This window comes from Phocoena sinus, chromosome 12 (genome assembly GCF_008692025.1).
Source record: "Phocoena sinus isolate mPhoSin1 chromosome 12, mPhoSin1.pri, whole genome shotgun sequence".
Taxonomy (NCBI): domain Eukaryota; kingdom Metazoa; phylum Chordata; class Mammalia; order Artiodactyla; family Phocoenidae; genus Phocoena; species Phocoena sinus.
Window position 1 is genome coordinate 48130945 of NC_045774.1, and position 26980 is coordinate 48157924.

General features: G+C 44.3%; 1 long non-coding RNA gene across 1 annotated transcript; it reads left to right on the plus strand.

Annotated features, from left to right (window-relative positions):
- The first annotated feature begins 1167 nt into the window (after nt 1–1167).
- On the plus strand, nt 1168–26980 carry LOC116763225. Its single transcript, XR_004352456.1, has 4 exons — nt 1168–2079; nt 2728–2856; nt 3477–3582; nt 26753–26980. It is a non-coding gene; the product is annotated as an uncharacterized LOC116763225 (long non-coding RNA).

Genomic DNA, 26980 nt, shown 5'->3' on the forward strand with positions numbered 1-26980 from the left:
ATATTGGTGTATATATGTCAATCCCAATCTCCCAATTCATCTTTTTACTTTCTTAAAATCAAATAATAAACCTACTGGAGAAGACAACTTGCCAAAGCTCAGATGTTGTAAATGAGACAAAATGATTTTTCTTCACCCGTGCTCACTCCTCACACTGTCCTCCAAGTCCACTTTGTTCACAGCATACTGAGGGCCGGGAGGACCAGAGGGAGGACCAGTAGATGCAGGGCCTCCCCCGTGTTAGGGCATGAAGTTGTAGACTGAAGCCAATGATGTATTCTGCTCTACCTCGTGCATGGCGAAGAAAGGTGTGTAAGGAACCAGACGTTTCCACAAGATAAGTTAAATGTATTCATAGTCCTTCAGATACAGCCACACAACTGAAGATTCCCTGACAAGCGCCAGAGGGTGTTTACCTGCCTCGAGAAAGACAGGAATCCTCCTGTGGTTAAATCTTGGCACCAGAGGACTTTTCTAGTTGTATTGGAGCTGCAAAATTTTTATCTGAAATTTCCTATGGGACTTTAAGAATGCATACTGTATTAATTGGAATAGCTCTTTCATGAGTCCTGAAGAAGGTAAGGTTTTCAGCGGAATGCAGAGGAGGATGGCACTGAAGCCCGCTGCATGAGGCATGTCATCTGCTCCTTTGTCATGGCTCCGGACAAGAGAACCTCACTTGACATAATAGGCATTTCCTAACAAGTTGCACTGGGATAAAATGGCGTTTGGTCGATGCATTGCCGAAAGGTATTTTAATAGGTTTAGATAAGTTTTGTTGGCTTTCTTACCACTATATATTAAACTGTTGGAATTCAATTAGGCCCTCCAAAATATTTGCTGGGAAGGAGGGAGAGAATAAGGGGGAAGGAGGTAAGGAAGGGAGGGAGGGAGGAAATAATTCCGGAAGGGCAAAAGGGGGAGCAAGAAGAAAGGAAGCTCAAACAAATTCTTATCCTAAAAATGATATTGTGGGGTACAGATTTACTAAGGCAGGTGCTAATGGTATATATATTTTATTTCTCAAATATAGATTGTAACCACAGAGAAGAATGAAATTAGTATTTCATGAAATACTGAATACTTTTCAACAGGATGAAAAATTAGTATCTCTAATATCTTTGCAATATCAAATGAAATTTCATAATTTATGTATACCTACATTCTCAGAAATTTTTCCTAAATCATACCTCATTCTTTCCAAACATGCAAAATATTCAGAATTCCATTGGGGGGATGGAGATATACCTTATTTTTTAAATTACTTCTGATGACTGGAAAGAAAAATAAGTGGTTTTCCAGTATGACAGGGACTATTCTAAGGAGAATGTGATCAGTGACAAATGACTGCTCCCCCCAGCAGCCAGGACCCTATGCTCCTTTCCAGAATACTTACTGCTCTTCTAATAATGTGTTTAATAATATGACTCTTCTCTTAATGCATTTTCCCTGCCAGATTGTGAGCTCCTTGAGAACAGAAACTGCCTTACTTGTTCACCAGTCTTCTGCGCTAAGGGCAGTGATGAGCTGATGGTCGATGTTGGATGAGTGGGTGGATGGCTAGATGGGTGATGCCATCCTGTGGAGTGAAAGGTAGACCTGAGAATAACACACCTAAGGGCCTGCTGAGCATCCCGGGATTTGCTGTGAGCTGCCCAAGGCACTAGTGCTGCCATTGTGAATGTGGGCTCGCCAGTGTCCATACATGATTTGAAGCCCCAGTCTGTGGTCTGAAATGAACACCATAAGTGCTTCCCGAACCTTGCCCCAGAACTCGTCCCAACATCAATGGGAATAAACCTGTAGCCCCTGGGACCTGGGGCCTTCAAAGTCTCATTCTAACTTAGTCATTTTATGAAAAATTGGTATTTTCCCTAAGATATCCATTTTTCATCTTCATATAAAATACGTTTCCCATCCTTCAGGTTGTGCATTGTTAACCAGCCTGTGGCTTGTAGTATCCCTGGCAAACCTCTGCATGACCCAGGGAGTGCATGTGCCCCGCTTGAGAACCACACCGCATGAAGATGTTGTCTGTAAAATAGTACCGCCAACATGAAAATATTGTAGTCGGGAGAGGTAACATTAACCCCCATCAATATGGATTCTCTTTATTTTATTCCCTTTTTCACCCAGCAAAAAATAGCCCCCTGAGTGAGAATGGGACAGAAGATGGGAGGGTTTGATAATGGGAAGAGGAAAACCATCCAGAGCTGCCTGGAAGTGAAGGTTTGGTCAGGTCAGCCTGCTGGTACAAGATGGCAGCAAATGGGAGTAGACGGGGTGGAGATGTTGGTCAAGGAGGAAGAAGCCAGAACTGGGATGAAAGAAGCCCTTTGCCAGGGCTCTTCAGGGCAATGGGATGACCAGAGAGATGACTTTGGGTATGTGCAAGGACTCCACCATTCATTTCTTCTGCAAACGTTTGTTGAGTACTTATTATGGGTTAGACCCTGTGCTTAGCACTAGAAAGCCAAAGAGACAATTAGTATCCCCAGTCCAGTGAGGATGGAGACCCATAAGAGATAGTTGCAATAAGCTCTCCGTTGGGAGGAAAGACGGGTGGCAGCAAAGGAGTGCCAGATGGCCCGGAATGGGGAGTGCATGGGAGACTTCCTAGAGGAGGTGTTCCTAAAGGACAAGCAAGGTGGATTATGTAATACTTACTGGTAAGCTCAGTGTTTTTTGCCTTTGGATGTGTTTCCTTCTGATCCCCAACCCCATTAGGGTCCAGCTCATGCTTTAAATATAGAAGGTGCTCAGCAAATGCATCTAAATGAAGAGAAACCAAAACGAAGCAAAGAAAAATCTAAATCTCTTCTTCTCCCTCCTCCCCACAAACACAGACATTAAAAGGTATGTAGGTGCATCATTTATTCTGATTAGTGCACTGCTACCTGGAGGGATGGGAGATAATACCATAAAAGGACAGAGAGTAGGGTTTCAGGCAGGGTTTTGGGATGTGGTTTGGACTATATTTATAGAGTACAAGAATAAGAGAATTGCCTGGAAAGGGGCTTATAATAACGCCTCACTTCCTCTCTTAATAACAATTAGTAGGGGGTTTTCTCCCATTGATGACCCCATTTCATTCTTTCCTCTCCCATTTATGAGGCTAGTTTGCTTGAATCATCCAACAATATGTAAACTCATGAAAGAAGGTATATACTAGCTGTTGCAAGGTATTCTGTTTGTTTTGTTTTGGAATTCTTTTCCCTTTGGTTAATTTTCAAGTGCTTGCTATATAATAATCAATGAGCAGCTAATTGGCAGTAAGAGAATGAAATGGGTATTATTCAGATAGTGTTTTTAACAGAAGACGTACGTGTAACACTGTGGGGAAATATTAGTAAATAGCAAGAGATTTTAGTGTGTGTGTGTGTGTGTGTGTGTGTGTGTTTGTGTGTGTGTACAAAAGGATTCATTTAAAGCCCCTCAGACACTAAATCCAGGTGTGTGAATCCTTTCATTTTCAGACTCCTCCCAAGGGGTGAGCGGAGCCCCTAGAGATTGCCCTGGAACACAAACCACCCTAAATGGAGCCTGAAGGTCTGTCAGTTCCCAGAGAGCAATGAGGAAATGGTAAGCAAATGGTAGCAGTTGCATAGAGAATTAGGGAATGAATAACAGTGCTTTCTGGTAAATTAACCATATTACATTGTGCACAGCAAAGTGATGGAAAAACCCTGTTAAAAATTGAATAATAATTTGCCCATATCATTTATGTAAAATGCATAATTTTCCTACTTCAGTGGACTTTAGTTTGATTTAAAATATGCACAGCTCCAGTCCTGTTCACCAAAGCATAATTTGTGAGATAATTGGGAAGGGAAAGAGGAATCAGACCGTAATCAGCCCAATTCTGTGTGAACCACTTCACCTCCTCCCTCACCTGTGCATTTTGGAAAATATTTGTTTATACGTTCCTGAAGGTCTCTAAGTGAGAGTGCAAGGCATTCATCATTGTCACTGCTATCACTAAACCATGACTTCACCGTGTATGAGAGGGGGAAAGCAATGCTTCATTCTATTCAGTGTTTTCCTGCTTTAATTCAAATAAGTACTAGTTTTTGAATACTAGGGAAAATGGAAATGTAGCAAAGCTGTACTTAAAACAGCAAGCCAAGAACAAAAGCAACAGTGCACAGCCAAAGGAGACCTTGGAAGATACATAGATAAAACAAAAAGCTGTGCTTGGCTGGGACTCTCTTTCAGAATCAAATGCAAAATGGAGAACATTGTTTCAACTGCAAAGATTTTGCAGTCTATAATATCTGAAATAGAAAGGCATCATGTAATCCACCTTGACATTCAGAAGCTGTGCTATTGCTATGAGTTATGATACTGGTTCCTGACTAATGGAGGTTTCCAGAACCAGAGTGGTCAGAGGTGGTGTGGAATTCCGGCAGTGGACTGGGTACCCTCCACTTCAACAGTGCGTTCCCATGGCAATCACTGTCCTTTTTCCTTCCCCTCCCTCTGCTCCCCACCCCCACCAGAACCATAGAAATTTTATTCAGATATTCACTCATTCTCTTCATCCCCATTTCTCCACAAAGGGTCATTATTTACTTATTCCAGTGAGCTCTTAAATCTCAACTTTTCAGGGCAAGTGTGTAGCTGATTCTCTCTGCTTCTCCTGAGTACTCTTCTTTTGTTGGCCAAATCCTGCCTCCTCTAAAACCCTGCTGGCCCCAAGAAGCTGAATCTTGAACCCCACAAATCTCAGCACTTCTTTCTCTTGGGTGCCTGTTTTGGATGAGCAAAGGGCCCCCCCACAATCCTACTACTCCTCCCCACTTCTTCCTTTTCTCCTACTAACCCCTGCCACTGGCCAAAGATTTATTAGACACTAGTTTTGTCCCTATGCTTCTTGCCACTAACTATAAATTGCCTTTCTGCAAATTAGAGAAAGCTACTCTACCTCAAGACACTTTGCTGCCACCTGCCAGAAAACTATTGTAATAAATATGCCAAGAGATCATGACTAGAATGCAAATGGTGCCCCCTAGAATTGTGCAGTATACAACTGGCACAACTGTATGTGGCAACCCTGTACTTGGAAATCACCTGAGTTATCCAGGAAGCTGGTTGTAAAAGTAAGAACACAGCAGATCAGTCTTGCCTTTTTATGACAGTTGGCAATTTCAAAATCTAAATCTTTCGACCATGATCAAAAATTGCTGAGAGGTAATTTCTGGAAGAGACAAAGAGCCCCCAGGCAGCAATTCTTACAAGAATAAAGGGCTCTTGATTCAGCCCAAGATTTGGCCTGCTGGCTGGGCAGATATAGCCCAAACCACATTGGGTTGATTTTCAGGAAGCATCAGTTAGAAAGCTGGTAAGTCTCAATGCTGTGGGTGCAGGAGGAAAGTGAACTTGGCTTATATTTAGGTCGACCATTCCCCCTCCCTGGCGTCGGCTGCTTCGGTTCTTATCGATCGCCCCATCTGTTCCCCTCCCTCCTTCACATCCAGCACAACCTGCACGTTCTGATGATCTTTTGCCGCAAAACAAACTCCCCCAAAACTTAGCGGCAGAAATAGAAATAGTCATTTATTTTGCTCATGAGTCTGCGACTTGGACAACACTCATCAGGGACATCTCTGCTCCATGCGGCATCAGCTGGGGCAGCCCCTTGGGACTGAAGGACCCACCTTCCCAATGGCTTACGCACGTCCACACGGCTGATGAGTTGATGCTGGCTGCTGCCCAGGAGCTCGGCTGGGGCTCTTGCCGAGGGCTTTGGGTCCTCTCCATTTGCGCTCCCAGGTGGCTGTGAGGGCTTGTTGACACTGTGGAGCCCATGCTAAACCACCAGTTGACGCCTCATGGAGCAGAGACAAGTTGCCCCCACCAAGCCCTGCCCAAATTTCAAATTTCTGAGAAAAATAAATGACTGGTTTTAAGCCACTAAAGTTTGGGATGGCTTGTTCTGCAGCAGTAGATCACCAGAATGTACAGGTGGGGCTGATCGTGGTGTGAATCCATTCCCACATTCTTTCTCTGATGCCTCCCGGTGCTGTGGAATCAAGGAAGCAAAGAAAACTACATTTCCCAGACTCCCTTACCATGAGGATCATGAGTGTTGATCAGGCCATACCAGTGAGACATATTAACGCAAAGTTGGGAAGGCAGAAGTGAAGCAGAAGCCAATTTCCTGCAGATCTTGTCTGTTTTCTGCTGGAAAGCAAGGTCATGGGGCCACTGAGGGCCAATCTCCAGCTTCGTAGGTGTCAGGAGTCAGCTGAGGAGGTGGCAGTGGCTAAGCTCGACATCCCAGCATGCAGGCAGATGTTCCCAGCTTTCTGACCGCATTCTGACCATTGTATTGCAGCTACAATGTTCATGAGGTCAACAGTGCCAGTGGCAGCCTCCTGAGTCCCACCTCCCTGAATGTGGGAAAGGTGGCTGCCCTCCTGGCAGATCAGTTCTGCCACATTCTGGGAGTCATTCCCGGAAATCCAGCATAGAGCCCTCTCTTCCAGCCCTTCCAGCGAGTTTGTAATTCCACCTTTTTGCCTAAAATCCCCAGTGTGGTTACTCTTTCCTGCACTGAACCCTGCAACTGACACCCAGGTGGTCCTTAACATACTGCCCCTTCTCGGCCACTTTCGTTCTTGCTTGCTTGCTTGCTTTCCCTCATTTAATCATTCCTTTGGCAAATATTTATGGCATATTTACCACGTGCCAGGCATTGTGCTAGACCTGGAGGAAAATCGATGAACTAAACAGACATGGCTCCACCCTCGTGGAAGGAGCCAAGGCAAAAGACCAGGAGACAGCAAACTACTACCCTCAGGCAAAATCAGCCCCCTGCTCATTTTGTTTTCTTGGAACACAGCCACACCCATTCACTTCTGTCTTGGCTACAGCTGATGTTTCCCTACAGTGGCGAATTTGAATTTCAGCAGTTGCAAAAGAGACTGTATAACCCGAGAGCTGAAAATATTTACTACCTGGTTTTTCACAGAAAATGTTTGCCAGCTCCTGCATTAGATAAATAAAACTCCAAGTCAGAATCGTGTTGTCCCCACATCCAATCCATCTCTCTGTCCACTCTGCGGACACATGTGCCAAGCTCCAATCTCAGCTCTGAGCACTCCATGAGAACCGTCTTATTTAGTTCTCACAGCAACCTTTAGAACATACCGTTATAATCTCTGCTTTACAGAGAAGGAAACTGAGATTTAGAGAGATTGGGGCTGGATGACTGAGTAAATGGTGAGAGCATTAACGGAGATGAAAGTCCCAGGAGGAGGAACTGAGAGTAGGCAGGAGCTGGTGGACTCGGTGTGGACTCAGGCACGTGAGGTGCCTGCAGACATCCATGAGAGGCTATGCTCACTGATTTCCTGCTTGGTGTGGTGGGAAGGCATGATTTCAAGTCTTGCCCAGTTTTAGGTTCAAATCACAATTCTTCCATTGCTAACTGTATGACTTTGGGCCAGCTACTTCTTCACATCTCCAAGCCTCTTCGCTTCTGCCTCCTCACGAGTGAAATGGACTCGTGTCAAAATGAAATAAGGGAATATGTACACAGCATCTAGCGTAGTGCTTGGTACGTGGAAGGCATTTGATCTGTGTGGGCACCTCCCCTTCATCTTCAGTCTATCCTTCACATGGTGGAGAGTAACCTAAAATCTCAGCTGTGATTGTGTTGTTCTTCTATTTTACAAATATAATGGCTGGGCTTCCCTGGTGGTGCAGTGGTTGAGAGTCCGCCTGCCAATGTAGGGGATGCGGGATTGTGCCCCGGTCCGGGAGGATCCCGCGTGCCGCGGAGCGGCTGGGCCTGTGAGCCATGGCCGCTGAGCCTGCACGTCTGGAGCCTGTGCTCCGCAACGGGAGAGGCCACAACAGTGAGAGGCCCGCGTACCGCAAAAAAAAAAATATATATATATATATATATAAAATGGCTCCCACTGACCCCCACTGGTGGAAGGGGACACGTTTGGAGGGGCTGCCCAGTCCACACCCCTTTCTTTAAACTCCCTACACCATAGCACTACACTCTCTACTGAAGGTCAGGTTTTTACCATATGACCCTCCCCGGCACCAGAACAGGTGATGATACCAGGTCAGATGCCTGACAGGGAAAACAGTCCATTGACTGGCCACTAGCTAATGGAGTTGTCTCCTTTAAGTTGGGACCAAGAATTAAGAGGCTGTGGTGACAGACGCTTGGCCTACAGGTTAAGTTGAGTCAGGACCAGAGATGGCCCCATGGGGGAGCAGAGGATGCAGTCTGCAGAGAGAATCAGTGTCTGGAGACCATGGGCCACCAGAGAAAGAGTGCCTGGGAACAGCTGCTGTCCAGCACCTGTATCTGCAGGTCCAACTCTACTTCCTGAGCACCATTTCTACGAGATTCCTCAAACCCCTGCAGACACCATTTTGTCACTGGAGCTAATTCCAGGGAGTTTAGGCCCCTGCAGTCCAGCTCCACTGTTTGCCAGCCTCATCTCTCCTGTCCTCTCTACCATCACCCCCGCCCTGGATCCTGGCTGCTGAACTGCCCACAACTTCTCAAGCATGCTCTGCACTGCTCCAGTGTTACCCCTTGCCTAGAATGTTCTTTTGCCATCTCTTCTCTTTTTTTTTTTTTTGAGCGTCATTTTTATTTAACATTTTGTTAAAATGAGTCAATCATATTTTTTGTTCAAGTCAGTCATTTTTTCATTTCAGAATTAAAATTTATTTCACTTTGCACTGTTTCCTGCTCAGCATCAAAAGACGTTCTAGGTTGTATCACTTTGTACAGAATTAGATGATGTTCCCAGCCTTGTTTCTTTTTTTATTTTTAACATCTTTATTAGAGTATAATTGCTTTACAATGGTGTGTTAGTTTCTGCTTTATAACAAAGTGAATCAGCTATACATATACATATATCCCCATATCTCCTCCCTCTTGCATCTCCTTCCCTCCCACCCTCCTTATCCCACCCCCCTTATCCCACCCCTCTAGGTGGTCATAAAGCACTGAGCTGATCTCCCTGTGCCATGCGGCTGCTTCCCACTAGCTATCTATTTTACATTTGGTAGTGTATATATGTCCATGCCACTCTCTCACTTTGTCCCAGCTTACCCTTCCCCCTCCCTGTGTCCTCAAGTCTATTCTTTACGTCTGCGTCTTTATTCCTGTCCTGCCCCAGGCTCTTCAGAACCAATTTTTTTTTTTTTTTTAGATTCCATATATATGTGTGAGCATACGGTATTTGTTTTTCTCTTTCTGACTTACTTCACTCTGCATGATAGACTCTAGGTCCATCTACCTCACTACAGATAACTCAATTTCGTTTCTTTTTATGGCTGAGTAATATTCCATGGTATATATGTGCCACATCTTCTTTATCCATTCATCTGTCGATGGACACTTAGGTTGCCTCCATGTCCTGGCTACTGTAAAGAGAGCTGCAATGAACATTGGGGTGCATATGTCTTTCTGAATTATGGTTTTCTCAGGGTATATGCCCAGTAGTGGGATTGCTGGGTCGTATGGTAATTCTATTTTTAGTTTTTTAAGGAACCTCCATACTTTTCTCCATAGTGGCTGTATCAATTTACATTCCCATCAACAGTCTTTTGCCATCTCTGCTCTTCTTAACAGCCTATCCATCCTTGGAGGCCCAACTCAAACCTCTCCTCCCTCCTGAAGCCCTCTCTGATCCCTCAGTTGTACATGGTGGCTCCTCCCAAGAACTCCCCGCACTCGACTCTGGTCACCCCAGGGCCTCCTGCACCCTTCTTCCTAAGGGCTCCTTCTCGCCTCTGTACTCACTGCCAGTAGGAACTTGACACTCAGATGTTACACTGAATTTACTCCAAGTGTTGTGAAACTTAAAATACGATCTGAGTTTCTTCAATAAAGAGTATTATGCCAATATAAGGCATTGTTCGTTAAAATGGAAATGCATTTAGAGAATGCTTCAGATTAAAGGGATAAAGATCAAAGGACACGTTTTTGGCCAGGAGTTCTGAGTCTTGCAGACCCAAGTAAATTTAGACATTTTATTTCCTGAACTGATTAGAACCGTAACACTGGATTTGGTGCTGGAATATAAAACTTGGTGAAACTTCTAGGCTGGTGGAAAGTCTGTCACCTCTTTACTGTAAGTGGATGTTCTCGTCTGACATTAAAGTTCCCGTGTCTCTTGCTGAAACTGGCTAGTGAATCCCGAAGGCCTGACTTAGAAGAAGCTTCCATTGTTGACGGGGGACCTGTAGAGCCCTGCCCTTCGTTGGAGTTACAGGCACACCTGGCTTCCAGCGGATCAGGAGAGGGTGTGTTTGTGGTGCATGTTCTCACATGTCCACTAGGATACAAGATCCTGCGGACCCATGTTGAGAATAGAAAACAGCTGCTCTTGCAGACAGCGCTTGAGACAATGGCTGCGTTTTGCCAGTGTGTGAGAATTTCCCCACCAGAATCCTGACTGCAGCCATGGCCAGGCCGCTCCTCCAGGGCCCTCCGCCTGGGGCTCATCCCTGGGCTTGCTCTCCCCATCACACTTCCAGCCCAGCTGCCCAGCCTCCCTCTGGACCAGCGGCTGGGTTTGGGGCTCTAGGTCACGGGGTGAGCCAAGCCCTTGGCCCTGAGTCCAGGGAGGGAGGAAAACCCTGCTGGGGAGGAGGGACACCAAAGGAGCTGGTGATGGGAGCCCTCATGACACAGTAGTGGATGCTCTGCTCCAGACAGGGCAGCAGGGCGGTCTTGGCCACAGGCCTTCAGCTTGTGGAGAAGCCAACCAGGCCATGTCAGGTGGGCTTGACCCGACTCAACCCCTGAGAAAGCAGGTCCCTGCTGCATCGAGGAAGGTGACCAGTGGCCAGTCTCGTGGGAGCAGCTGAGAGGTGGGACTGGGATTTGGAGAGCGGGATAACCCGACTCCCGTCACGCCAGGTGAGATGCCCGACTCACATCTCTTCTCCTGCCTGATCTGGGGCTGCAAAGCAGGGCCTCAGCCTGGACATCAACCCCAGCACTTCAAGGAGGTGACATCCTATTGGATTTGATGAACTTGACCTCTAGCAGAGCGTCCCGGAAGATCACAGACTTAACACAGTACAAGGGACTGGTTTTCAGAGAAAACCCCTGGTTTTATACATGAAACTAGTAAAAGAAGAAAAATTCACTGAAGCGCCCATGTACTTTATCCTGCCCCCAACCTTGTCCTTTACATAATGAGAATGTCTCCATGTGGAATGGCCTACAGGGTCCCATCCCTGGGCTGGCCACAGTGACGGATGCCCTACCTCACTCTTCATGCCCTCTTTTGATAAATGTAACTCTCTCAAGCACCTCCCGTTACCCTTCAGAGATTCAAATATGCGCCTGCAGAGGCGGGATGGAGAATGCTGTGTAGAGGGGATTCTTGTAACTGACAGAAACTTTCTCCAGAAGCAGAATGATTCTAGAGCTTTGTGCCCCATTTGGCGTTATTAAAACTGAGAAACACTCGGGTAAAGCTGTCCTCCACCTCTGGCTCACAGGGCCTACCTACTAGGCCCTGCCTAGTCCAGTTAGCAGCTCTTACCCTGGCTGGCTGCCTCCTCGAAAGCTCACTGCTGACTCAGGCAGCTGAGAGAACAGGGTCTGAAATTCCCATTCAATGCAGATTCCTGGACTCTTCTGATCTTGGGGCGAGATGCAGAAATGTACATTTTTGAATACATAAAGTTTTTCTTTCTGATGGCACAAGTGTAATATATGTAGATATATGTAGTATCCACTCAGTGTAAAAACAATAAACGTTGACACAAAGCAGTGCCCCCCACCCCTTCCCTACACCATTCCTTCCCACAGGTTATCACTTATCATCTTGGTTTGTGTCCTTATAACCCTCTTGGAACACATACATGGACAGGGCTTTTTCTTTTCTTTTTTTTTTAAATAAATTTATTTATTTATTTTTGGCTGCGTTGGGTCTTCGTTGCTGCGTGCAGGCTTTCTCTAGTTGTGGCGAGCAGGGGCTACTCTTCGTTGCAGTTCGTGGGCTTCTCATTGCGGTGGCTTCTCTTGTTGTGGAGCACGGGCTCTAGGCACAGGGGCTTCAGTAGTTGTGGCACGTGGGCTCAGTAGTTGTGGCTCGCAGGCTCTAGAACGCAGGCTCAGTACTTGTGGCGCACCGGCTTAGTTGCTCCACGGCATGTGTAATCTTCCCAGACCTGGGCTCAAACCCGTGTCCCCTGCACTGGCAGGCAGATTCTTAACTACTGTACCACCAGGGAAGCCCAGGGCTTTTTATTTACATGAATGAAGCCATACTACACATACTGTTCTGCACCTTGACTTTTTTTTTTTTAATTTATAGAGTACTTATTTTTTTCTTTTTTTTTTTTTGCGGCACGCTGGCCTCTCACTGTTGTGGCCTCTCCCGTTGCGGAGCACAGGCTCCGGACGCGCAGGCTCAGCGGCCATGGCTCACGGGCCCAGCCGCTCCGTGGCATGTGAGATCTTCCCAGACCGGGGCACGAACCCGTGTCCCCTGCATCGGCAGGCGGACTCTCAACCACTGCGCCACCAGGGAAGCCCAGTACTTTATTTTTTTTTAATTTTTATTTTATACTGTAACATAGTTTATTAACAATGTTGTGTTAGTTTCAGGTGTACAGCAAAGTGATTCAGTTATACATATACATATACATGTATCTATCCTTTTTCAAATTCTTTTCCCATTTAGGTTATTACAGAATATTGAGGAGAGTTCCTTGTGCTATGCAGCAGGTCCTTGTTGGTTATGTATTTTAAATATAGTAGTGTGCATGCACCCTGACTTTTCACTGAGTAATCTGTCTCAGAGAACGCTCCGTGTCGACACATTGAGATTTACTTTCTTCTTTTTAACAAATAGCATTCAGTAGGATTCCATAGAATGAAAATAGCATCATTCAATTTAACCATTCTTCCACTGATGGATAGTTATTTCCAGATTTTCACTGTTACAAACAACCTACATCCTTGCACATTTTTTGGTGGATATCAGCAAGAATTTCTCTTGGAGAAATATCTGGAAGTGGAATTGCTTTGCTGTTCATTTAAATACATTCTTAAGTTTAATATGTACTGCTGAATTGTCCCATTAAACCACTTAATCAGTGTATGTAAGTAATCATTTTCCTGGAATCTTCATCTTTTTAACAAGTGCCCAGATGATTTGGATGTGGGTGTCTAAGGACCATACTATGAGAACATAGTGTTTGTATTGGCTGACCATGGCTGCAATAACACTACACTTACAGAAGTTATCCCCAAACCCAGTGGCTTAAAATATCAAGTTTCGGGGGTTTTTTTTCTCGGTGTTACCTGCAGTTGGACCACAACCCAGCTAGGCTTAGCTGGACTCTAGGCTCAGAGTTCCAAGTTGCCCACTGCAGGACTTGGATCCAGGCTTCCGGTCAAGTTCAGGTCTGTTCCCAGAGTGTTTATGCTGAGGTCCAGGTTGAAGGGGTCAGTGGCTTCCTGGAAACGCTTATCTTATGGCTATTACACCCAGCCAAGCCAAACTTGCATACATTTTAAGTACAGTTGTTTGTTGGTAAGCAGGGGATTGGTTTCCATGACCCCCGCAATCACCAAAATCCACGGATGCTCAAGTCCCTTATATAAAATTGTGTAGTATTTGCATACAAGCTACACACATCCTCATACACACTTTAAATAATCTCTAGCTCACTTATAATACCTAATACAATGCAAATACTATATGAATAGTGGTAAATGCTATGTAAATAGTTGTCAGCACACAGATTCAAGTTTTGCTTTTTGGAGCTTTCTGGAATTTTTTTCAAAAAATTTTAAAATATTTTCCATCCTGAGTTGGTTAAATTCTCAGATGCGGAACCTGTGGATAAGGAGGGCCGACGATATATCTAAGACCATACTCACACTCTTTTAAGACCTCCGCTTGCGTTGTGATCACTGATGACACGTCAGGTGGCCAAACGCACATCAGTAGGGCAAGAGAGTATACCGGTCCTTGGTGGGAGCTCTGCAAAGTTACAGCAAAGGGAAGTGAAGAATCAGGACCAGTTCTTTCACTTCAGTCTACCATAGTGGTTAAGGGCACAGGCTTTGGCTCCAGGACCACCTGATTTTGAACCCCTGCCTATGTGACCTTGGGGAAATTACCAAATATAGTTGACCACTGAACAACTCGGAGGTTAGGGGCACCCACCCCTGAATAGTCAAAAACTTGCTTTTAACTTTCCAGTTGACGCTCCATATCCACAGTTCCACATTCACAGATTCAACCAACCCAGGATCATATAGCTCTGTAGTACATATTTATTGAAAGAAATTTGTGTATAAGTGGACCTGGGCAGTTCCAACCTATGTTGTTCAATGGTCAACTGTATAGGGCTATTACTCCCCATTGTTGTGTTGAGATGATTCTCACCAAAAATATGTTTTGGTCAACTTTAATATTTGCTTTAGACAAGTGTCTACTTTTAATATTTAATTTTTAAATTAGATTTCAAAACTGCTTTTGTAGTGGCAGGGTTGTTCAGTTTCCCCGTGAAACACCCATGGCTACAAGTTAGAAAATCAAGTCCTGGCTCCCTTGCATCCTCTCATTAATGTGATACTTACACCTTCCTTTGTGTTCATTCAGGTGGGGTTTAGAAAGATTCACTTATTTCTTAGTTTATTTTTTTCAAAGAAAAAAACATGCAGTAATTACCATAATTCCTTAAAAGATTTCAATTTTAAAAATGAACCACCCAAAAATGATTCAGTGGAGTTTTCCAATAATTTTATCTATTTTTGAACTTTTTATTGAGCTCTAAAGCATTAATACATGCAGAAACTGTTTTAATTAAATAGTTTCAAAAATTATCATGTTGTGATTACTTACTGTATGAAATTCAGATTAAGAATTTTTAACTTGAGAATTTTTTAGAATTCTGTGTATTTCAAACTTCTATTTCTCAACAATTATCTTTTCCCCCAAAATTTAGTCTCATTTGTCTAAAATTTTAAAAAGGAAAAAAACCTCAGGAATTCCAAAGCACTGCTTACGATCAAAATGTTTTCACACACATACACAAAAAAACCTCTACAGATGCTGAAAACATGGCCCAGTTTGACTCCTCTTTAGACTTGGGAAGTTTACGTATTAATATATTTTAGACTAAATTGATCATTGAAGAATATAAAAAGCAACATAGATGTATTAGTTTGCTAGGGCTGCTATAATAAAGTACCACTGCCTGGATGGCTTAAACAATAGAAATTTATCTCTCACAGTTCTGGAGGCTAGAAGTCTAGGATCAAAGTGTCTGCAGGTTTGGTTTCTTCTTCATGGTCTTTCTCTTTGGTGTGCAGATGGAACCTTCTCGCTGTCCTCACATGGTCGTTCCTCTGTGTGGATGAATCCCTAACGTCTCTGTGTCCTCATCTCCCCCAGTCAGATTGGATTAGGTCCCACCTTATGGCCTCATTTTAAGTTAATCACCTCTCAAAGGCCTTATGTCCAAATACAGTCACATTCTGAGGGACTGGGGGTAAGGGCTTCAACATACGAATTTTGGAGGGAAACAATTCAGCCCATAACAATAGATTATGGACAAAATAACTTTTAAAAGTTTTAAACAGCTTTATTGAGATATAATTCGATTCACTCATTTATATAATTCACATGCCATCTGATTCATACAATTTAATGCTTTTCGTAGATTCACAGAGTTGTGTAACCATCACCACTATCAATTTTAGAACATTTTCATTACCCCAAAAGAAATCCCAAGCCCCTTAGCCATCACTCACTCATTTTCTTCCCATCCCCCCAGCCCTAGGCAACCACTCTCTGTTTTCTGTCTCTATAGATTTGCCTATTCCGGACGTTTCATTTAAATAGTATCATACAATAGGTGATCATTTGTGACTGGCCTTTTTTATTTAGCATAATATTTTCAAGGCTTATGCATGTTGTAGCATATATTGGTACTTTATTATTTTATTGCCAAATTATGTTCCATTATATGGATATACCACATTTTATGATCCATTCATCAGCTGATGGACATTTGAGTTGTTTCTACATTTTGGCTAATGTGAATATGCTATTGTGAACATTCATGTATAAGTTCTTATGAGTTCATATGTTTTCAGTTCCTTTGGGTATATAACTAGGTATGGAATTACTGGATCATATGGTAACTCTATGCTTAACTGTTTAAAAATACTAAAGATTTCCTCAAATACTGTTATTCACACTAAATAATTGGGGAAAGATATTCTATCTTCATGGACTGGAAAATTTAATATTATTAAGATGTCAGTTCTCTCTACATTGATCCGTTGAGTCAAGGCAATCCCAGTCAAAATTCCAATGGAAGATTTTATGGAAATTGACAACAAGATTCTAAAATTTGTAAGGAAATGCAAAGGACTTAGAATAGCCAAAACCATTTTGAAGAAGAATAATAAAGTTGGAGAAGTTATGCTATCAGATTTGAAGACTTACTATAAAACTATGAAGCAGAGTGGTACTGGGGAAATAATAAACAAATAGACCAGTGGAACAAAATATACTCCAGAAACAGACCCATACAAATACAGTCATTTGGTTTGCAACAAAAGCACCATTGTAATCCAACAGGAAAAGGATGGTCTTTTCAATATAATGCTGCTAAATCATTTTGCATGTACGTGTGAAAAAATAAATGAACCTTCACATTTACCACATTCTATACACAAAAATTAATTGGAGGGTGAATCATACTTGTAAATATGAAAGGTAAAACAATAAGAACTCTAGAGGAAAACATAGTAGATTATCTTCACCTTGGAGTAGGCAGACTTCTTTCAACTATAAAAGTAAAACATGATAAATTGGACCTTTTTGTGTGTGTGTGTGGTACGCGGGCCTCTCACTGTTGTGGCCTCTCCCGTTGCGGAGCACAGGCTCCGGACACGCAGGCTCAGCGGCCATGGCTCACAGGCCCAGCCGCTCGGCGGCATGTGGGATCTTCCCGGACCGGGGCACGAACCCGCGTCCCCTGCATCGGCAGGCGGACTCTCAACCACTGCGCCACCAGGGAAGCCCTAAATTGGACCTTTTTAAAAGAAAAATTATAAAATGAGAAAGTGATAGGGACTTCCCTGGCGGTCCAGTGGTTAAGACTCTGAGCTTCCATTGCAGGGGGCACAGATTCAATCCCTGGTGGGGGAACTAAGATCCCCCATGCCATGCGGCATGGCCAAAAGAAAAATAAAAAGATAAATTGGACCTTTTTAAGCATAAGAACTCACGTTCATCAAAAACACCATTAAGCAAGTGAATCAGCAAGTCACAGACTTGAAGGTAATTGCAATACATATTTCTTACAAGGCACTCAAACCCAGAATATATAAGAACTACAGGTCTATAAGAAAAAGACAAATAATCCATTTAAAAATGGACAAAAGACTTGTACAGCCCCTTCACAAACGAGGATATCCAGATGGCCAGTAAGCAAGCACTGGAAAAAGTACTTTACAACATTACTCATCAAGGAAATGCAAATTATGATCACAATGGGATAGCACTGATTGGCTAACAGCAAAAGGGCTGACAATATCGATGTTGAGTGAGGATGTGGAGCGATTAAAAGGTCATTTATTGCTGGTAGGAGTATAACTTTGTTCCACTGTTTTGGAAAATTGGCAGCAAAGTTAAGCATATGCCTACTACCCTATGTCCCAGCAATTTCACTCCAGGTATATATTCATGAGAAATTACTGCATATGCTTACTTGTACATGAATATTCATAGCAGCTTTATTCTTAATAGCCAAAAACCGGAAACAATCTATATGTTCATCAGTAGAAGAATGGATCAGTGAAATTGTGGATAAATTCATACAACTGAGAATACTACATAGCAATCAATAAAGAAGAAGAAGCTATTGATACACACCAAAACGTGGATGAAATCTCACACTTACTATGTTGAGTGAAAGAAACGGCGCACAAAAGAGTGCATTCTGTGTGAGTCCATTTATATGAAGTTTTAAAACAGACAGAACTAATCAATGGTGATAGAAGTTAACCTAGGGCTATATTGGGGTTGGGAGGGTGTTAACTGGGAGAACCTTCTGCAGTGAAGGAAATGTTATAAATCTTGATCAGGTTGGTGGTTCCACTGGTGTATACATAAGTAAAAATCCACTGAGCTGCACGCTTAAGACTAGTGCACATTATTAAATGTAAGTTGTTCCTTGATAAAAAATAAATAATTGAGGGACTTCCCTGGCGGTCCAGTGGCTAGGACTCTGCGCTTCCACTGCAGGGGGGCTCAGGTTCGATCCCTGGTAACTAAAATTCCACATGCTGCTCTTCCCGGCCAATAAAAAGAAAAAGAAATAAATAATTGAGAAAGACTGCTCATGTTGAAAGAGACTCTATAAGGATTTAAATTTAAGTCTACTCTCTCTTTGGGAGGCAGAAGGAATGTTTACCTTCTCTGAGCCTCAGTTTCTCATCTGTAAATAGAAATAATACCTCATTATGAGATAATATGTCATTTGTAAATAGTAGATAATACCTCTACTATTTTGATAATGAGCTAATGTATGTAAAATACGTCATCTAACTTCTCTCTCCCTCAGTCTTCCCATCTGTAAAATGAGTATGAAAGTAGTAACTACCTCAATAATTCTGAGCTACTTCACAGAAAGCACTAAGAACAGTGTGTGACACAGGAAGCTTTTGATAAATGCTAATAGTAGCAGCTGTTACTGCTGTTGTCAACGTTATGAATATGGACCAGATTAACTTCAAGGCCCATTGAGCTGCTGGAGACATCTGTAAAACAAAAGCCAGGAAGATTAGGCGTATGGCCTCTGACTCTGGTGACAAGGCTGAGATAAAACCCCGGGTCCCTTGACGCCCCACCCGGAGGCCTTTCCACCGGCACACGCTGCCTAAATAGAAGGAAGGAATGGGGCAGGTATGGATTCTGTGTTGATTTTCATGTGCCTGGCCCTCCGTGTCTGCCAGCAGAGTGTCTGTGGTCGTGAAGCATAAGGTGAGGGGAGAAGAGGCACTTCTGCCTCCTCTTCCCCTGTAGGTACTTGGATGACCACTGCTCATAAATTACCCCTGATATGCCAGGTTCCCTTCTAAACAGTTTACACATCGAGAGGCCTATTATCCTCACATCACAGTTGAGAGAACTAGCAAACAAGGTGGGGCTAGGTGACTTACCCAAGGTAATAAGTGGGGGGAGCCAGGACTGAGTGCAGCCAGCCCGGGCCCGGAATCCACTCTCTAATCTCCGCACTGTGCCGCCTCCCTAACGTGGGCTCAGCTTTTGTGGGAACCTTTCTTGGTCATGAATCACTCCTTGATGTACCTCGCCCCCTCTCTTCTCCACCTCACCTTTTTGGGGTTTAAGGAGCCACAGCAGCCTTCGTGGTCCAGGCTCCCCCAGGGCAGAATTCACTGCCCCTAGTGGCACTCAGCTTCCTCTATAGCCTTATCCTCTTCCAGACCTGCAAAGCTGCCTCTAATGATCTGGCATTTGGGAATGCTCCAGGGCTAACCCAGACATGCCACTTGACATTTTTTGAAGATGACATTTCCTCCCTCTAACACCCACCCCTTTTTTGGAGAGCAATGATTTATAGCACCTGGGCAGCCTAGCCGTCGCCATAAGCAAGTCTGTCAGGGCGAACGTGATTTGGGGCTTAGGTGTGTGAAAAGCCCTCAACTCTGTAGGCTCCAAGGTCCCTTGTGTTCACAAATGTCAACCTGTGCCACCCTGTTAAATCAGAGACAAAGCTGACAATGTGGATCCTGCAGCAATGCTGGGGGACTGATAGAGATTTCATGTAAAAAGCCCCTCAAATGTTTGGTTCAGTGAGTTCTTTCGGAGCTCCTTTGTCCCAAACCAGAATTCTAAAGTGGAACCATGTAACCATGTGTCACAGAATAAAACTGTTGTCACCACCCCCATCTTTCTAGTTCGCTGGTTTCCCTGAAGTTCATCATAACCTCCAGAAAGGTGTCTGTTGGGGGGTTAGAGGGGGCTGCCGTCAGGGTACCAGATTTCTTACACCAAGAAACCTCACAATATAAAAAGCTTTCCCAAGTCTGGGTTCAGATACCGTTTGCCAGTGTCTTCCCCCTCCCCAGGCCCTCCTTGTGTGTTCTGTTCTGCTCCAAAGGCCTCAGGCTGATATAATTTGCAATCTAATAAAGGAGTGAGCGGGTGTTAGAGCACACCAGCCTAGCTGCCTGTCACCATAGGAAACTGTGCTCTTTCCAGACCATCCTACATGGACTTTACACAGTGCCACGCTGCTGGCGAAAGTGATTTGCTCAGCGGGTGTTGGAGGGCAGGAGGCAGACCTTCGGGGGTTTGCGCTAACCCTACTCGAGTCATATAAAGTCAGCCCCCGAGGCTCAGAGCAGTGTTCCTGAGGACCTCAGATGGCAGGGATCTGGGGTGATGCTCCTCCAAGGCAGACGTGGCAGAGGTGTCTCCTGGTGGCTTTAAAGTCTGACAGCGGTAAAACAGAGGAGGCGGCAGAAGTGGATCTTACTTGGGTTTTGCAGATGGCAGAAAACCCATGTGTAATATCCTTCATTACCAATGCACACTCAGAAAGAGTCTGGACGTGTTGAAAGGAAAGAAATGAAGGGGAAAACATATTTAATATTTATCCATTTAAATATAGAAAACAATGCATTTTCTAAATATTTGCAGAGGGGATCAAATCTGCCCCTGTTGTTCGGTGAATAACGGAGAGAAGAGTGGAACTCAGAGCTTGGGGCTCTTCCAGGGGCACTCGGTGTGGACCAGAAGCAGAGCCATCTGAAGTGGCGGAGGCTGAGCTTTGGCAGGAATGTGCTCCCTTCCTGGACCAGGACAAGTTCTCCTGGGCACTGAGGCCAACTATGGGCCTCCAGGTCAATCCTTTTTGTACCAACAACTCCCAGAAGTGAGAAAAAAAATGGGCCCTGACGTTCACCTTCAGGGAGTCTGTTCTGCTCAGTAAGGAAACCTAGTTGCCATGCTTTGCCCTCCACAGTAGGCCATGGAAAATTATTCTGGGACTCTGATATCCCACACTTAGGAGACACAGGATGGAAGAGAATATATGATCCATCTTCCTGGTTTTAATGAGCTCAAACAAAAGGAATGATGGGTCCCATCTCTCTCCTATTTAAGATTGAGGCTGTCCTAGGGGTCTTAATTTACCCAGGGAAATTAACACTAGCTGCAGTAACAAAATCCCAGAACTCTCAGAAGCTTAACACGGTTTAGTTCCATTCTAATCTAATGTGGGCTGAGCAGCTCACCTGTATATCTTTCCTCTGAGCCGTGACTCAAGCTCTTTCCATCTTATGGCACCACCATTCCCGAGAGCTTCTTTGAAGCCTCTACTGGATCCTCTGCCTTCATATGCCCATCAGTGAAGGGAAATGAACTGATAGTCTAGTGGGACCTTTTAGGGGCTAGATCTGAAAGGGGCATTTATTACTTCTTCCCACATTCCATCAACTAGAACCTGTTGCATACTCTGGGGAATGCTGTCTCCGCACGTGCTTGAAAGAAGAAATAGAATTGGTGGCCATCTAGCCAGTCTCCACCACATCTAGGAATGGAGGTGAACCTTGAACTAAGAGTTCAAGGCCTGAGAGCATCCCAGTTCTACCAAGAAGTAACATTGAATAATCCCACTCAATCCTAATATACATTTATGTCACCTACATAGTGTGATTTCTGGACCATTAGAAAGCTCTCTGCTCCAAAATACCTTCTCTCGCCTGCCTATTCTGGGACTTTACCATTAGAGAATCATATCATTGGCTTCAACATCATCTTGATCTTGTCTTTCTCTTTTAAGATGCATGCCAGTTATCAATTTATTGCCTCCTCAGCTCCAAGTTTATCCTTCATTACCTGCTTTTCAAAAGTGGGCCTGTACCCTTTAAATATTTTCCGTTGCAGCTGGCACCATTGTAAGTTACATCAATAGAGGATGCTGGAGAGACACTGCAGGAGGAAGGGGATTTCTGTCCTGGCTCCCTATGCTTGCCTGACAGACTTCTGCAGCTTCCCAGGCTCCTGTAGCACCAGCAGCTTCTCCAGTGCCCAGCTCCTGTAATGCACAGTGGCCAGCAGCACCCAGTGGTCAGCAGCTTCCCTGGCACTTCCCTCACCTTGGGTAGTTTTATAGCAGAGTACTTCTGGTGAGATATCGCCCTGTGATCAGCTTTTCCTGCAACCCTAGAAAGCAGATTTCCAGCAAGTTCCTCCGGTGCAGCATCCCGGAGTCTTCTCTGCCATCTGGTGAGCCACAGCTGTGCCCTCTTCAAGAAGGTCTGAATCTCGGCCCTGGGGGCCTCTTCCTCAAGACCTCTGTCTCAGCCCTATGGGTTGTTGTTCCTTATCTGCCATTCCTAAATTCTTTAGAGCTCTCTTTACTTCTCACTAACTCTTTGCTACTTTACTCCCCTGTTATAGTTAATAATTTTTTATGTTGTACTTTCTCTGTCCCAATTATAGATTCTCCCTCTTGATTGCATCCAGAGTGATAGGGGATGCAAATGTCCTTGGGGTTGAATTCACAGGCAGTCAATGACACTTTAGTGTAAAACAGTTTTGTTTTGTTTTTCTGGCATCTAGAGAGCAGCAGGTGCCTTGGAGCTGAGAGAGGGGACCATAAGAAGAAAGACCCAGCAGGGGATGTTGGAAAAATCCAAATGACAAATTTTGCCTATTTCACAGTTTTGCCATGGGCTGACTATAACTGTTAAGTGTTCATTTTTATCTCAGTGCAAAACATCTTTGGTTCCCTAGGGTCAGCCTAACAGCACCAGAAATAGAATGAAAACACTAGTTTTTCTGGTGAAGCAGCAACTATTGCACTTTGATAAGCTCCGTACGTTTCCCCCTTTGTTGTTTTGTTTCTTAATCACACATAAAAGTGTGTTGCCATAGAAAACGGAAAGAGGACAGCTCTGGACATTTTATTTCATTGAACAGAGCCAGGCTACTCCCTTGGGTGTACATTAGCTCCTTCAGACAGGACATTATCACCTTCAGGCTGCAAGGAAAACGTGAATCAAAACTATGATTGTCAGACAATGAAATGGCTCAGTTAAGGAGAGGCTGGCATTGCCTTTCTCTGGGGATTATTAAGAATAGGATGGCAGCTTGTGTCTTTAGGATGGTGTACGTGTGGTCTTGATTAAAAGCAGGAGTAGGAACAAGACAACAGCCAAGCTCCCATCCAACTTAAAAAAAAAAAAAAACTTAAAAGCAACATATCTACACAATTTAAAAAACAAATTGTACAGACGGCTTATTTAGAAAATCAACTGTCCTCTCTTTTACCTTCCTTCTCCCACCATCCACTGATTCCTGCCCCCTCAGTTCTCTTCATGTTGTGGGTTATATCTTTTTCATATTCCTTCATTGTCATTCTAATGGGTCCTAGGAAGGGAGCAGACAGACACCCATGTGCACAGTCTGCCGTCTTGAAAAATAAGCCTTCCTCTCAAGGTTGACTCAATTTTTTCTTAGGGAACAACTTAAGAAACAGAATCCAGTGCTCTGAAAATTCTCTGCTTGCCAAATCAAAATGTGTATATATATGTGTAGCATTTAAGTCTGTAATGGAAACATACTTCTTCCATCTAGTCTAGTCCTTTTGACCTTCTAGATATTTCTCTGTCCTTTTGGCCACTTGCGTTCAGAACCCAGGCTTTTCATCCTCATCCATCCGGTGCTCTTTGGACAAACATTACCTTGAACATCTACACTTTAAAATTTTCCACATAGGTCAACTGTTACAATGGCAGATTGTAGTATTATTATCAGGGTAAAAACAGCAATATTGGGCTTCCCTGGTGGCGCAGTGGTTGAGAGTCCGCCTGCCACTGCAGGGGACACGGGTTCGTGCCCCGGTCCGGGAGGATCCCACATGCTATGGAGCGGCTAGGCCCATGAGCCATGGCCGCTGAGCCTGCGCGTCCGGAGCCTGTGCTCCGCAACGGGAGAGGCTACAGCAGTGAGAGGCCCGCGTACCGCAAAAAAAAAAAAAAAAAAAAAACAACCAGCAATATTGCAAATAGTGTATTGGTTACAACCCCAGAGTGCTATGCCCTGTGAAGAGAGACACAGTGGCAAAGCAGCTAGAACCAAAGTGGCTGAAGTGTCCCCACCGTGTCCTTCCCCTCTCGTGAGGATGGGTGTCCCCTCTCGCAGTAACTGTCTCCTCGGCTGGGGCCTCCTGCTGTATACCTACTACCTCTGCCCTTTCTGACAGAAAAATGGAGGGCTGGGTAGTGCATAGAAGAGAGAAATTAAGCTAAATTAATCTTTATCCAACCCACCACTCATGAATCCATCTATACCTCATATTTCCCTATTCCACTTCTCCTCAACTGCCACAAACACCACAGAAGGCCCTGCCTGACAGGCTCAGATATGCTAAAGCCATGTTTTAATCAGTCAGGAGCATCACATTTAAGTTCCTTTATGCCCATGGCCATTAGTCAATTATCTTTGTTTATTGACAGTTGTTTTAAAGACAGCTAATTGGGAGAATAGGATTGACATGTATACACTGATGTGTATAAAATGGATGACTAATAAGAACCTGCTGTATAAAAATATAAATAAAATTAAAAAAGAAGAAAGACAGCTAAGTAGACAGCACTGGTGGAATGCACCTTTATCTGGCTTGGTGTTAGTGACAGGGAAAAGAACTGGGACTTCTATTTTGGAAAAAAAAAAAAAAGCCATCAAAGCTCCTTAGCACATAATACATTTCAGCCATCAGAGCCAGAATCCAAAAATGTAATAAAGGCAAGTGAAAAATGCTTATAATCGTCATATTTTAAATGCCTTATTTCCTGCCAATCTTATATCTGTTTCCAGAGAGAGAAAGTTGCCCACTCTGCCAGCGCCTTTGTCAGCTGCCAGCTGTTACTTCCCTAGAAAGGGGGTCAGAAGGCTGCTGGTAGCTAGTAGCCAGCCAGAAGCTGCGAGAAAGAACCGTCCCTCATGGGTGTTAGCTGCTGGCTGATTGTCAGCTGAGAGCCGCAAGTTCTGGTTTAATAAAAGCCGGCTATAGATTTCAAACCATTTTTTTTCCTTTTTCCATTTGTGCTCTGAAATTGTCGCGCACTCCGAATGGAACTCTGCGAGCACGCAGGCCTTTGTTCTGCCTTGTTAGTGCCAGCAGTAGAGTCCTCTCCAGACAGACACTTTGCAGGGTGGCCAGTGGGGTGAGGCGGGAGGAGAGGGGTTGGGCTGGAGAAGCGACACAATGCCCGGCGGCCCATGTGCGACCCGGGTGCGGATGGACACATCAGAGAGGGTCTCCTGAATGCTCTGAGAGGTCGGCTCAGACTCTGGTTGTTTTTGTGACAGCTGGTGGTAGAGTAGGCTGTGCCGGTAGGTCAGAGTCAGAATTTATTGACTGAAGCCCCCTGAAATGAAATGAGTCACCAGCTCCCTGCGCCAGGCATGAAATCCAAATCTGAAACTGTCCCCGGGCTCACAACTGTTCCCACAGGCCAGCAGTCAAGAATTCCCTTCTCTGAGACGTGGTGTGGAACTGAGAGCTCTGTGGATTTCAGAGGTTTGGGCGAGAGGAAGGGGGGCAGCAGGAATTCTGCACAACGGTGTGCTTTAAATTCAGAGGCTTAGGGGCTGTCATGTGCAATGCTTCAACCATGAAAAATAAACACCCAGCAGAAGCTGGCTTGGAGTTAAGGCGAGTATACAATAAATTTCAACTGGTTAAATTAATCGCTCACTGCCTGTTGTGAATATTAATCCCAGGGAGGGAGCTGGCTTCAACCCAATCAAAAGACAGGTGAAAACTGAGAACAGCAAAGCATTTGGGATCTTTAGAGGGAAGGCGTACCTGTGAGCCAGGCGTTGATGCTGAGTCCTAAAGAGAAGCAGAATCTGCAGTGCAGCCCCGCCTGCTTCACAGGCACAGCTGTGCCGCAAGGCCAGCCCACCTTGCCCTCAGCCCGCACCGTCCCCTCGGGGGCTCCTCAGGGACTTGTATGAGAAAGGCCTGGCCTGAGGCTGTGCAAGATGAAAGAGGCAAGCCTTCTAATTTGGTTTTTTTCTTCTTGTAGTAAAATATACATGACATAAAATGTATCATTTTAACTGTTTCCAGTTCGGTAGCATTAAGTACTTTCACGGTGTTCTGCAACCATCACCACTACCAGTTTCCAGAATTTTTTCATCATCCCAAACAGAAGCTCTGCACCCATTAAACAAGAGTTCCTCACTCTCCCCTCTCCCAGCCCCTGGCAACCTCTGTTCTACTTTCTATCCCTATAAATTGGAGCACTCTAGGCATCTCATATAAGTGGAACCATGTAATACTTGTTCTTTTATGTCTGGCTTATTTCACTTAGCATAATGTTTCCAAGGTTCATGTGTGTTGTAACGTGTATCAGTGACTTCATTCCTGTTTAAGGCTGAATAATATTCTGTTTTATGTCTGCACCACGATTTGTGTATCCATTCGTCCATGGAGGACATTTGGGCTCTTTTCACCTTTTGACGGCTATGAATAGTGCTACAATGAACATGGGTGAACAAAAATCTGTTCAAGTCCCTGCTTTCAGTTCTTCTGGGTATATACTGATGTAGAATATTCTGGGTATATACCGATGTAGAATATTCTGATGTAGAATTGCTGGATCACATAGTAAGTCTATGTTTAACTTTTTGAGGAATCACCAGACTGTTTCCTAATAATGATCTCTTTTGTCGTTCAGGGAATAGAACTGATCTCCGTAGTAGACGGCTGTTTATGGAATGACCTTGATAGGACATGGTTGGCTGTGAAAGGTGAGATCCCTTTCAGTGATCAGGAGAAAGGTTACCACCCAGAAAAAGCAACTAGACGGTATTGGCCTGATAAAGTTGCAAGAATATTGTCTTCCCTGAGTGGTGCTGAGCCAGGGGTCTAAGACCCTGAAAGAACGGAGAGAAGTCTCTGTAGA